Below are 12,032 nucleotides of genomic sequence, written 5' to 3' on the forward strand. Positions count from 1 at the left end.
GTCAGGCTTCAAGACAAACATGTGGGTCTGATTGCCTGGGGGAGACCCAGGCAGACCACATACTTGCAGCCAGGACTGTTGAGGTGGTTACATCAGGGAGGGAGCTGCTCTGTAGCAGGGAGACTGAATGTGAGCCACAGCTCCTTGTAAGTACTGATTTTCCCTTGGACAGAGTGACTGCAAAGGTAGAGGTGAGTAGTAGTACCCAGGTTGACAGTGAGGCACCACTGTCAGAGGATGCCAGACTTCCTGTGGAAGTGAGAGCTGGAAAGAGTTACAAAGAGATAGTTGAGACAAGCTCACCTCTCAGACCCTACATTGCAAGGCCTGAGGCAGATAGCTAGTGAGGCACCTGATTCTCAAGGGAAGGGGGAATCTGTAAACTGTGACAAAGGGTTACTGTATAGAGAGTAAACCCCTGAGGGAGAGCTAGAAGGTGAGAGGGTAAAGCAGTTGGCAGTGCCTAGAGCCTACCATCTGGCTCTTCTATCCATAGCCCATGATATTCCCTTTGCAGGTTATATGGGCATAAAACATACACAGAGATGTATTATGCAGAACTTCTATTGGCTTGGAATTTCCAGAGATGTAACAGGGTACTGCAGGACCTGTGAGTAGTGCCAAAAGGTAGGCAAGGCAGGAGACAAGGTGAGAGCTCCTTTGATGCCTTTGCCTGTGATTGAGGAGCCATTTCAGAGTGTAGCTATGGATATTGTGGGGCCTCTGAGTACCCCAAGTTCCACAGGGAAAAAGTATATCCTAGTGGTAGTGGATTATGCTACACCATACCATGGGGCAGTGGCTCTGTCCTAAATTGAGGCAGAAAAGGTGGCAAATGCTTTGATAGAGATTTTAGTGGGGTAGGTTTCCCAAAGGAAATACTGACTAACAGAGGTGTCAATTTTATGTCAGACCTGCTGGCTTGTCTGTGTACGTACTGTGGGGTGAAGCACATGAAGACCACCCCTACCATCCCCAGACTAATGGTCATGTTGAGAGGTTAAACTCTACAATCAAGTCCATGCTACGGGCATTTGCAGACCATTTTAAGAGGGAGTGGGACAAATATTTGCCCCATCTGTTGCTTGCTTACAGAGAAGTTCCCCAGGAATCCACAGGTTTTTCACCCTTTGAGTTGCTGTTTGGGTAAAGGATGAGGGGACCTCTAGATTTAATTCGAGATGAGTGGAAAGGTGAGTGTGAACCTCACAAGAAGTCTGTTGTGGCATATGTCCTAAATCTCAGGACAAGGCTCAGGGAACTCATGGGCTTGGCTCAGGAGAATCTAGCAGAAGCCCAACAACAGAAAAAAGGTGTGGTATGACAGGAATACTCGAGCTAGAGAGTATGCTGTGGGGCAGCAGGTAATGGTTCTCATTCTTGTCAGACACAAGAAGCTGCAAGCAGCTTGGGAGGGACCCTACAAGGTGGTAAGAAAGGTAAGTGATGTTAACTACATGGTAGAACTGCTAAGCAGGAGGCAGGGGCACAAATTGTGCCATGTTAACATGATGAAACCTTACCATGATAGGGAGGCCCTTGTGCTGAGCATTTGCAGGGGATTGCAGGAGGAGTCTGAGGGAGATCTGGTGAATGATCTCCCCAGTGAGGCTTGAACTGACACCTCGGTGGAACTGCTAGCAATGTCCCAGCAGCTATCTCCCACCCATGTTCGAGAAATCTCAGCAGTGTTACAGGAAACCATGGTGCACCCACCTGGTACAGCACCAGGTGGATACATAGGTTCATGGGTTCATAGGTTGGTATTAGGCTATCAGCCCTAGGGCCTATACAAGCCTAGCCATAACAATTCCCTGGCTATTTCTATATAGGGTGCCTGAGAGAGTCAAACAGGCTCTGATGGAGGAGATACAGGAGATGTTGGAACTAGGGGTGATTCAAGAGTCCAACAGTCCCTGGTCCTCCTCAGTGGTGCTAGTGCCAAAGGAGAAAGGCAGCACCAGTTTCTGTGTGGACTACAGAAAATTAAATAGTCACACAGAGTCAGATGCTTACCCTATGCCTAGGACAGATGAGGCCCTAGAGCAGCTGAGTGGGTTAAGTATCTTACAACCATTGATCTTACCAAGGGTTACTGGCTACTCCCAGTGCTAGAGAGAAGTCAGCCTTTGTGACTCCTTTTTGCCTGTATGAGTTCACAAAGATGCCCTTTGGGATGGAAAATGCCCCAACAACTTTCCAGAGGCTGGTAGATCATATCTTAGTAGGAGCAGGAGGGTTTGCTCTTGCTTACCTGGATGATATTGCCATCTACAGCCATTCCTGGCAGGAGCACCTTCAACTTGTCAGGGAGGTGCTGAGCAGGCTACAGAGGTCAGGGTTGACCATTAAGCCCAGCAAATGTCAGGTTGGTATGGCAGAGGTCTAGTACCTGGGACATAGAGTGGGGAGTGTTAAGATCAGGCCAGAACCTGCCAAAGTAAAGGTCATTCAGGCATGGCCTGCACCTGTTAGCAAAAAGCAGGTGAGGGCATTCTTAGGGTCAGCAGGGTACTACAGGAAGTTTGTCTACAGTTATAGTACCATAGCTGCTCCCCTCATAGACCTGACAAGGAAGAACAGGCCAGATAAGGCAGTGTGGACCCCAGCATGTGAGCAGGCATTCCAGGAGCTTAAGGAAGCTTTGGGATGACCCACTGTGTTAGCCAGTCCAGATTACAACAAAAACTTTGCTGTGCAAGTGGATGCTTCAAATTATGGGGTGGGGGCTGTACTTAGCCAGATTTCTTCAGAGGGAGAAGAGCACCCAGTGGTTGATCTCAGTCATAGACTCCAACCCAGGGAGGAATGCTATGCAGCTGTAAAAAAGGAATGTTTAGCCATAGTGTGGGTACTGCAGAAACCTTAGCCTTATCTTTATGGAAGAGAATTCACTGTAGTGACAGATCACAAACCCCCTAACATGGTTGCACAGAGCCAGCCAGAAAAATTCCAAGTTGCTAAGATGGAGCCTAAGGTTGCAAGCATATGACATGTCAGTGTAGCACCACAGTGGGATTAGCAATGCCAATGCAAATGGTCTCTCAAAACAGGGAATGGGGTAAGATATACTCAGATAGACCTAACCCTCTCAAGCAACGTTTCTCAATGGTCACTTGAAAAACTGGCTTGAATTCTTCGGGGTGGGGGTGTGTGTGAAAATAGGTGAAGGCTGCCAGCCTAGCCAGATAGAATTTTGCAGATAATTCTGTCATTTGTAAATATTAATATAAGCCACAGGCTTGTTCTCTTAAATGGGAAAATGGTGTTAAATGTGGAACTGCAAAAATGTAACAACAGTGCACTCTGCTGTAACAAAGCTGACAAGTAAATTCTTTGATGTCAAAACTCTGAGCCGATATGTCTGGATGAAGGAATTCTGCCTATTGTTTTGAAGCCAGAGTTAATGGCTAGAATTTGCATGTATAATCTCTTTTCTTGCTCTGTTCCTGACCAGCTGCAAGATCAAAGGGGCTATTAACCTCTAAGAGTCTGTTAGCCTGGGAACCAGAAAGAAATGATGTAATCTGAAATGAATCAGTGGTACTGTGATATCAATTTAAAGACAGAAAGAATGAGAGCATTATAGCATTTGTTTTGAGAACATCCAACATCACCAGCACTGCCTGTATCTATATGTAAGTAGGATCTTAGATTTTAGAGTTTCTCTTAGATATAGCTAGGAAATAGGAAGATTAGACTAGTTTGTTTTTCTGTGATGTCAAAACTCATCTACTGTATTATTTTAAACATTTCTCTATGATCTCTGAACTCTTGACTAGCACTGTGTAGTAAGAAATATTGACTTGTGTTTTTATTGTTTATTATTAAATATGTTTAAACATTTCAACTGTGGCTGTTTTGTGTAGTGATAATGTAAGGTCTGAGAGTACATTGCGTGTATATAGTGATACTGTACCAAGTCACTCCAGATAAGTCTTGACTGTTCGTTTGCACTTACCATTTGGATAATAATATTGCACAGTAATAATTGGACACCCTTTTCATAAGGGCCTTTGAGTAGCTGATAAATATTAGCTGGGTGGTGGCAGTGATTTCTACCGTAAAGTCTTGGTGAAAGGGGCACAGCTGGAGAACCTGTGCCAGGCTTCTCCAGGAGTGTCTGTGTGGTTGTATAAACTCTTATCTCAAAGTGTGTGTGTGTGTGTGTGTGTGTGTGTTTCAGCTACTTGGGAAGGGACACGAAGCACTAGTTGAACAGAGAGGGTGCTGGTGGTTTTAGCTTGCCAACTAGGCTGAGATCTGGACCTTATAGCTGTGCCAGTTGGGAGTCTTATTGGGGATCTTGAGAGAAAAGGAGAAACCAATCCTAGACTGACTGTGATCTCTGTGTGCTCTTAAGGGAAATTGTACTTTACTGTGTATGTATTTATTGTCCTTTCTCTATATGGACGCCCCTCACAGGTGTTAGTGGTGAGGATTGAGGCTCCTTGATTGCTGGCCAGTGCATGGGCATCACAACATGCACAGATACACACACACACACACACACACACACACACACACACACACACACACACACACACACACACACACACGCACACACGCACACACACCTGTGTAACACCTTAAATCTCCTGTAGTGGATATACAAGGAATATATTGAAATGACTCCTTAAGGATATATAATGTTTCAGCTATGTTGCAAGAAACATTTCAGCTTTGCTGGGCCTTTCTTTGAGTTTTTACTAAGTGGCTTGTCAGTGCGATCTTGTTACCATTTGGGTTGTTATTTGGGATATTTTGCAGTCATCTTAATGTTATGGACATCATGTGTGCTTTTAATCTCTTGATTTTCCAAAGTATGACCAAACAATCTATTCATGCAGTTCTCATAAGCTGAGAAAAGGACTGACCATGGCATGCCTACAACTAGTAGAGTTTGGTATGACTACACCATTAAAAATTTTAAAAAGTGAAAATAAAAAGGCATGGGTGTTCAGAAAGCATACAGCTGAAACCTGATACATCCTTAAGGGGACATTTGCTTATATCCTAAGGGTTTTCCTTACAAGAGGTTTAAGTTTTTACACAGTGAAAACGTTAGCTCTGCTGTGTCTTTCTTTACATTTTATTAAGTGGTTTCTCTACATGCACATGTGTGTGTGTGTGTGTGTGTGTGTGTGTGTGTGTGTGTGTGTGTGTGTGTGTGTGTGTGTGTGTGTATGTTATTATATCATAAAAGGTAGAAAACTCAAAATAGAGCTTCACAAATAGTAGAATAAAAAAAGAGAGAATCACAAAACCCTGAATGACTCATTAGAGTGAATCACAAAACACTGAATGCCCCCCAATAAAAGATAAGAAAAAAAAATCCATGTATCAGTAAACTCCAACTACAAAACTGAGAACCCACAGTGTTAAAGTAGTTTACTCCAAGTCAGACTGTTGACCAGTCATGAAGAGAGTCCAACAGGGATCGGTCCTGGGTCCTCTCCTGATTGGTATCTACTTCTCAAAAGTCCAGGCCCACACGAAGGGACTCTGGCTCACAAAGTTCACAGATGATTGCAAGTTGGGAGCCAATATTAACTCCCCAAGTGATGCTGACATCTTACAGAAAGGCCTCACTGAGACCAACAACTGGTGTCAGAACCATGGCCTTAAGCTCAGTGCCAAAAAATGTGCTGTCATCCCCTATGGGAAAAATCCAATTCCCATGAATTACCACATCGATGGTAGTCCTCTGAACACAGAAGGCATTATAAGAGCTCTGGGAACACAGGTTGAGAGCAACCTCTCTTTTGACAACCACATTGCCAATGTGGTCAGAAAGTCCTTCTATGTGGCACATCTCATTACTAAGGGTTTTGCATCCAGGAAGAAAGAGGTCATTGTCTCCCTCTACTCTTCCCACATTAGGCCAATCATTGAGTGCAATGCCCCATTTGGCATGTACCTCACTAAACACCTGAAACAACTAGAGGGGCCACAAAAGTACCTCACAAAGAAGATTCTAGGCCTTAAACATCTGTCCTATATGGACAGACTCAAAAAACTCCAGCTATTATCTGTCTCATATCATCTACTAAGAGAAAATCTCTGCTTGATTTACAAAGCCATGTCTGACCCAGCCCTGTTACAAATGCTACATCTAAAGAAATCTCAATCCCTCCATACCACATGCTCCAGAGATCTTAACCTCATTACCATAATCAACAGACTGTGCTAGAGGGACAAGTTCATAACCCAGAGACTGCCAATGCTATGGAATAGACTTCCCATACATGTCAAACAAAGCACCTCACTAGCCATCTTCAAGAGAAATTTTGTTGAGTGGATGAGAAATAGAAAATTTACCCTGGGTTTCACTCCAGTGGCTCTACTCGACAGAGGCACTAGGAACTAAGGTCAGGTGGCACGATGCCAAGGTAATCCAATGGGCTAGACTTGTAAAGGCTCCAGGGCCATTAGCCTAGTAGACACCTATGAACCTATGAACTTAGGAAGATGCCATCTTGATAGTGATACTGTTATGATAAGGGGTGTTAGTAATGTAATCTGTGGGGTTAAGGTTAGCAGCAGGGGCAGGCTTTGGGTTAGGGTTAGCATGCATGAGTAGGTTGGCAAAAGGGCATCCATGTTTATACTGTAGAGTAAACTATAAATAGAGACCCTATCTGCTTGAGTTGGTGGTAGCACAGGTGAATGTAAAATATCCTATGGCACTTATCAAAAAGAGTAGGGGTTCTTTACTGCACTTATTCACAGTTGCAGTTATATATAAATACTTATATTATATAAATAATGTATTTATTTTATTTATTTATTATTTATTTATAGTTTATTTGCCAGGGTAGTCCATTGGGCCATGAGAAGCCTGTTTTCAATTCTAGCTTATAGAGAGTAGCTATAGTGTAGGGAGATTATGTGGGGTGGGAGCAAGAGCATTCCCATAGTGAAGTTAGGTGTGTGTGAAGTAAGGTTTTGAATGAAGAGAGGCTGCTGGTGGTACAGATGAGAGGTGGGAGGGAATTCCAATGGTGTGCTAGAGAGAATGACATTAGATGCTTGCCTGGTGGATGGGCAGGTTTATGCAGTTCAATTAGATTTTGGGAATTAGATCTCAAAAGTCTATTTGATTGGTGCATTTTACAGGTGGTGGCAAGAGAGGGACAGAGAGAGGGGGTGAAAATAAATTTATGTGCTTGGACAAGTTGAATATAGATGAGGTAATTGGACAGCTCAAGCCAATTGAGTTGGTGTAGGGCAGTACAGTGATGGGAAGTGGATCTATGGCCAGTTACAAATTTTGTTATTTTATTATAGCAAGAGGAGAGTTTAGTCTTGAGGGAGGATTGCAGGTTAGAAAGGATAGAGGCACCATATAGGAGGCATGGGATAAGGTAAGTGTTGGCAAGGGTGACCCTAGTGGAGGGAGAGATGAAACGGTTATGGCGGTAAAGCATGCTTATTTTTTGTGTGGTTTTTTGATATTTACTTGTAGATGATTATCAAACTTTGGTGGGTCATTGATCAGGACTCCTAGTAGTTTAGCATTAGAGACTATTTTTTTGAGAGGAGTATTATTTTGACTGGTGACTGAGAATGAGGTTTTATCTATGGTCATAGTTTTGAGAGCAGTAAATATGATGAGTTTAGTTTTAGTAGCATTGAGTGCTAGATGGTTGTCCATTATCCATTGCTCAGTGGAGAAGAAGGCATCTTGGGTTAATTTAACTATGGTGGGTATAGAAGAGGAAGAGAAGATTATTGTTGAATCATCAGCATATTGGACAGGGTTGGCATTTGGGATGGCTTGGTAGAAAACTTTTATGAATATATTGAATAGAAGGGGGTCTAAAATTGAACCCTGGGGACACCTCTGGGAGCATTGAGAAAAGGGGAGGTGGCTTTTTTCCTTCTGACTGCTTGCTGCCTGTTTGAGAGGTAATTGGTAAACCAGTTAATAGAAGAGTGGAATAGATTTAGTTTGGTGAGTTTAGTGAAAAGAAGGTTATGAGAGATAGTGTTGAATGCCTTAGAAAGGTCAAGGAGGAGAGTGGACATGATGTGGCCAGTGTCACGGCCTTATTAACTGTTTCTAGGAAGGAGAGGAGAGCTGTGGTAGTGCTGTGGCCGGGTCTGAAACCATGTTGAGTAGGGGTTAGAAGTTGGTTGTTTATGAGGTAATTAGAAGTTGTAGATGGATGCATTTTTTGAGAAGTTTAGAAATGGGGGATAAGATTGCGATAGGTTGAAAGTTTGTGATATTATTGTTATTACCACCTTTATGGAGTGGAATAATAAAGGCCTTTTCCAAGAGCTGGGGAACTTGACATTCAGCAATAGATCGATTTATAAGAATGCAGATGGGAAGAGCTATGCCTTCTGCAACAACTTTTAAGAAATATGAGGGTATTTCATCAGGGGCATTGGAGCCGGGTTTCAATGTTAGTTTTTTTATGGTGGATGTAGGGATGGGGTTGAAGGAAAAGGAGGAGGTTAGGAGCAGGAGATAATAGGGGAGGGAGGGATAGGTGGAAATAAGGGTGGGGAAGCCGAAAGGGAGGTGAAGGATGATATAAGTGTACTTATGGAATCGATAAAGAAAGTGTTAAATTGGGTGGCTAAGTCCAAGTTATAGGCATCTGGATCAGGGCAGGGTTTTTCTTTTTTGCCAGGGTTGAGAAGGGAGGAGATTCCATGTCATAATTTTTGGGGTTGGTGTTATGGTTGGTTTGGAGTGTAGAGAAGTAGGCTTTGTAGCCTGACATAATAAGTTTTTTTTTTACTTTGTTACAAAGTGTTTTAAATTCATTAAGGGCGGTGATAGTTTTATTTTTGGAGTAGTGTTTCCAGGCTTTATCCCAGAATCACATGGCTAGTAAGATCTTTTTGGTTAGCCAAGGTATAGGATTGCCTCTTATGCATTTTGTTTTCAGAGGGGCAAAGGAGTCAAGCAAGTTGAGGAAAGTTGAGTTAAAGTAGGTAACAGCATTTTCTAAGGGAAGGGTTTTTAGTGGGTTCCAGTTAATTTTTTTTAGTGTATTTGCAAATGTGCTAGGATTAAAGTTTTTTTAGACAGCGAGTGAAGGAGCAGGTATGAGTTAGTTGCATGGAGGAAGGAAGACAGTGGGCAAAAGTGGGGAAGTGGTCACCTAATGGGTTTGGCAGAGTGCCACTATCAGAGATGTAATGCGGATTAGAAACTAGAATCCAGTCCAGGGTGCTTCCAGTAAGGAAGTTCTTGGAAGGCATTGTTGTTGAGTTAATAATCTGAGTGAAGTTGTACAAGTTTATATTAAGTGAGTTTGTAGGAGATTGAATTGTTAACCAGTTAATATTAACAACATCCAGAATTATAGTTTCATTAGTGATGTTAGAGAACTAGGAGACAATATCTTCAAGGGTTGACATATTGTCTCCAGGAGGGATATAAAGGGAGGCCATGCATATAAGTTTACGCTCGTCCCTATGTTTGTTTATATGAAGTAGGGCTGGAATTAGTTCTGCCTTGCCAAATTTGGCAATAGGTTTGGTATAGGGGGTAACTAAGTGGGATGATGAGTAGAGGAGAGTGACTCCCCCTCCTTTTTCTATGAACCTGTATAGGAAATTCACCCCAGGGATCATGTCAGTCACCCTGCTAGACAGGGGCCTGGAGAAGTAAATATTGTGGGAAGAAATATCCAGGGAATTGTTATGGCTAGGCTTGCATAGGCCCTAGGGCCAATAGCCTAGTACCAACCTATGAACCTATGAACCTTATGTGTTCTATCTTTCCTAATTATGGAGTAGTTGGGTGGTGTTAGTTTAGAGTCTTTTATATGGGGTTTGAGCCAGGTTTCTGAGATGGCCAGAATATCGGGTTGGTTATGGGAAGCCAGGCATGGAGTTTAGGAATTTTGTTGCATATGCTTTGAGCATTAAGAGCTGAGAAATGGAGGGGTTTACCAGTTGTGGGATGAGGATGGGATTGGAAGGTTGAGCTGTGTGAGGGAGAAGGGCCAAAGTTTGGGTGAATGCTGCCAGAGAGAAGGATAGAAATGAGATGGCAGAAGAGGTATTTGAGTTGCTTGGTATGTAATCTATGGGGTGTAAGCTTTATGGGGATGTGGCTAATATAGATGTGAGTAGAGTTTTTGGGGTTAGGTAAGAGTTTGTAGGTGAAGAGTGTACTATTATTGAGTGGGTAGAGACTGGGTGATATCCAGGTTGAGAAATATGTGTGCATCATGGAGATTGGGATAGTTGTATGAAATGGGGGTGGGTGATTTGCACTGAGAGATTGAGTGAGATAGGTTAGGTACGATATGGTAATAAATAGTAGTATTTGAATTAGAAGTGAAAGAGGTTTGGTAAACATGATGACTTCAGGATATAATGGGGAGTGAGTTTGGGATTATGCAGATATTAGTAAAAATTTAAGGTATTGGTTTGGTTATATGGATCATTTGTGTTAATGCTATAGGAAGTTTTGGCATAGGAGGGGTGGATTATAATGTCATATAGTCAATGTTAGACATTATGTATGAGATGTTTGGGGTGTTTAAAATTTTTTTAAAGTTTTAAATAATTCAATCAATAAATAAACAAACAATCATTTCCTAAAACCAAATACATTACACACATAACTCCCTCTTCTTTTCCACAACCAAAATTTAATTTTTTACCAAATTTCTTGCACATTCCAAGACTTATTAAACAATAACTCATTGACTCTAGAACTACAAATACCGCAAATTTTAATAAGCATCTTTTGTATGTAGGTTCATTGATAAGTACTGGGCTATCTGCCCTTGTGGGCATTTTAAGCCTAGCCAGTTTCCCTTTTTGTGCTCAAAATAACCTATCCCATTAGGGTATAGCTTGGCTTTATCCATCCCATGGTCGATAATTATATATTACCCCTAATGAGAATAACTGGGATCATACCATAGATAATCTGAGGGGGGCCCATGCATGGAATAAAACATTTAGAGGTACATCTGTTCATTAGTAGTACAGGAGGCTGATATGGGGTAGATTTTCTGTTTTCCATACATAGATATAAGTTGTGCTAGAATCTGTTCCAAAGCAGTATCCTCTGTGATATATACCTGTCCTTACAAATCATTCTGCTGATGCTGCAGAAAAGGTTTAGCTCACTAGACTGAGTATTTCTGATGTTATTTGACTTGCTGATGTGCAGTAAATCCATTATTAATGCTTTGGTTGATGTTTTGTGTGTCAGACACAGGTCACCTCTTAGGCATCTGTAGTATACACAGTATAGTAACAAGGCTTTGAGTCAGTCCTTGTAGGACATGATTGTAGACTTGTATCCTTTTAGTAAGATATCTCTGTTGGCATTCCAGTTGTTGCAATGTTCTAGGCAAATTCATGCCAAAAGGGGCATTAGATTCAATGTCTGTCCAAATGAGAGTTGGGATGGTGGCCTAATGGTTAAGGTGTTTTCCTTGCAAGCACAAGATGCAGGGTTTGAGTCTCACAAGGGATAATTGGCTAGGCTTAAAAGGGCTCGCAAGGGCAGTTAGCTTAGAACTAACCTATGACTGACTAAAGGGAGACAATGACATCCATAGATCTATACACAATCCCTTTGTTTATAAGCTGTGCAATATAGGACTTTTTTACAATAATAGACACATGTTGGTCAAAGGTTAGGTCACTGTCCACATAAATACCCAAATCCTGATAAACACTTAGGGGTATGTTGTCCGTGTAGAACTTCCCTGAAGTAGATATCTTCCCAAAAGATGCAATAGTGTCTTTTTTGGCAGTTAGTTTCAGTCCATGGTTTTCACACCAGTTATTTATTTGATAAAAACCTTCCTGTGGGATGGCCAAGTTATTTGGGGATTCAGTCATTGTTCCTATCTTGCAGTCATCTGCAAACTTAGCCAGAGCCATTTAGTATGACTTTCAGTATTATTTTCTGTAAATATCTTGTTCAGTTTTCTTAGGATTCTTGCCATACCAGCCATACCATCGTCTCTGTTATTAATGATTCTTATTAAACCTCCATTACATGCAACTTCTCATATCTTTTGTACTCTCTTGCACTC

This window comes from Protopterus annectens, chromosome 8.part0 (assembly GCF_019279795.1).
Source record: "Protopterus annectens isolate FY-2018-M chromosome 8.part0, PAN1.0, whole genome shotgun sequence".
NCBI lineage: Eukaryota > Metazoa > Chordata > Ceratodontiformes > Protopteridae > Protopterus > Protopterus annectens.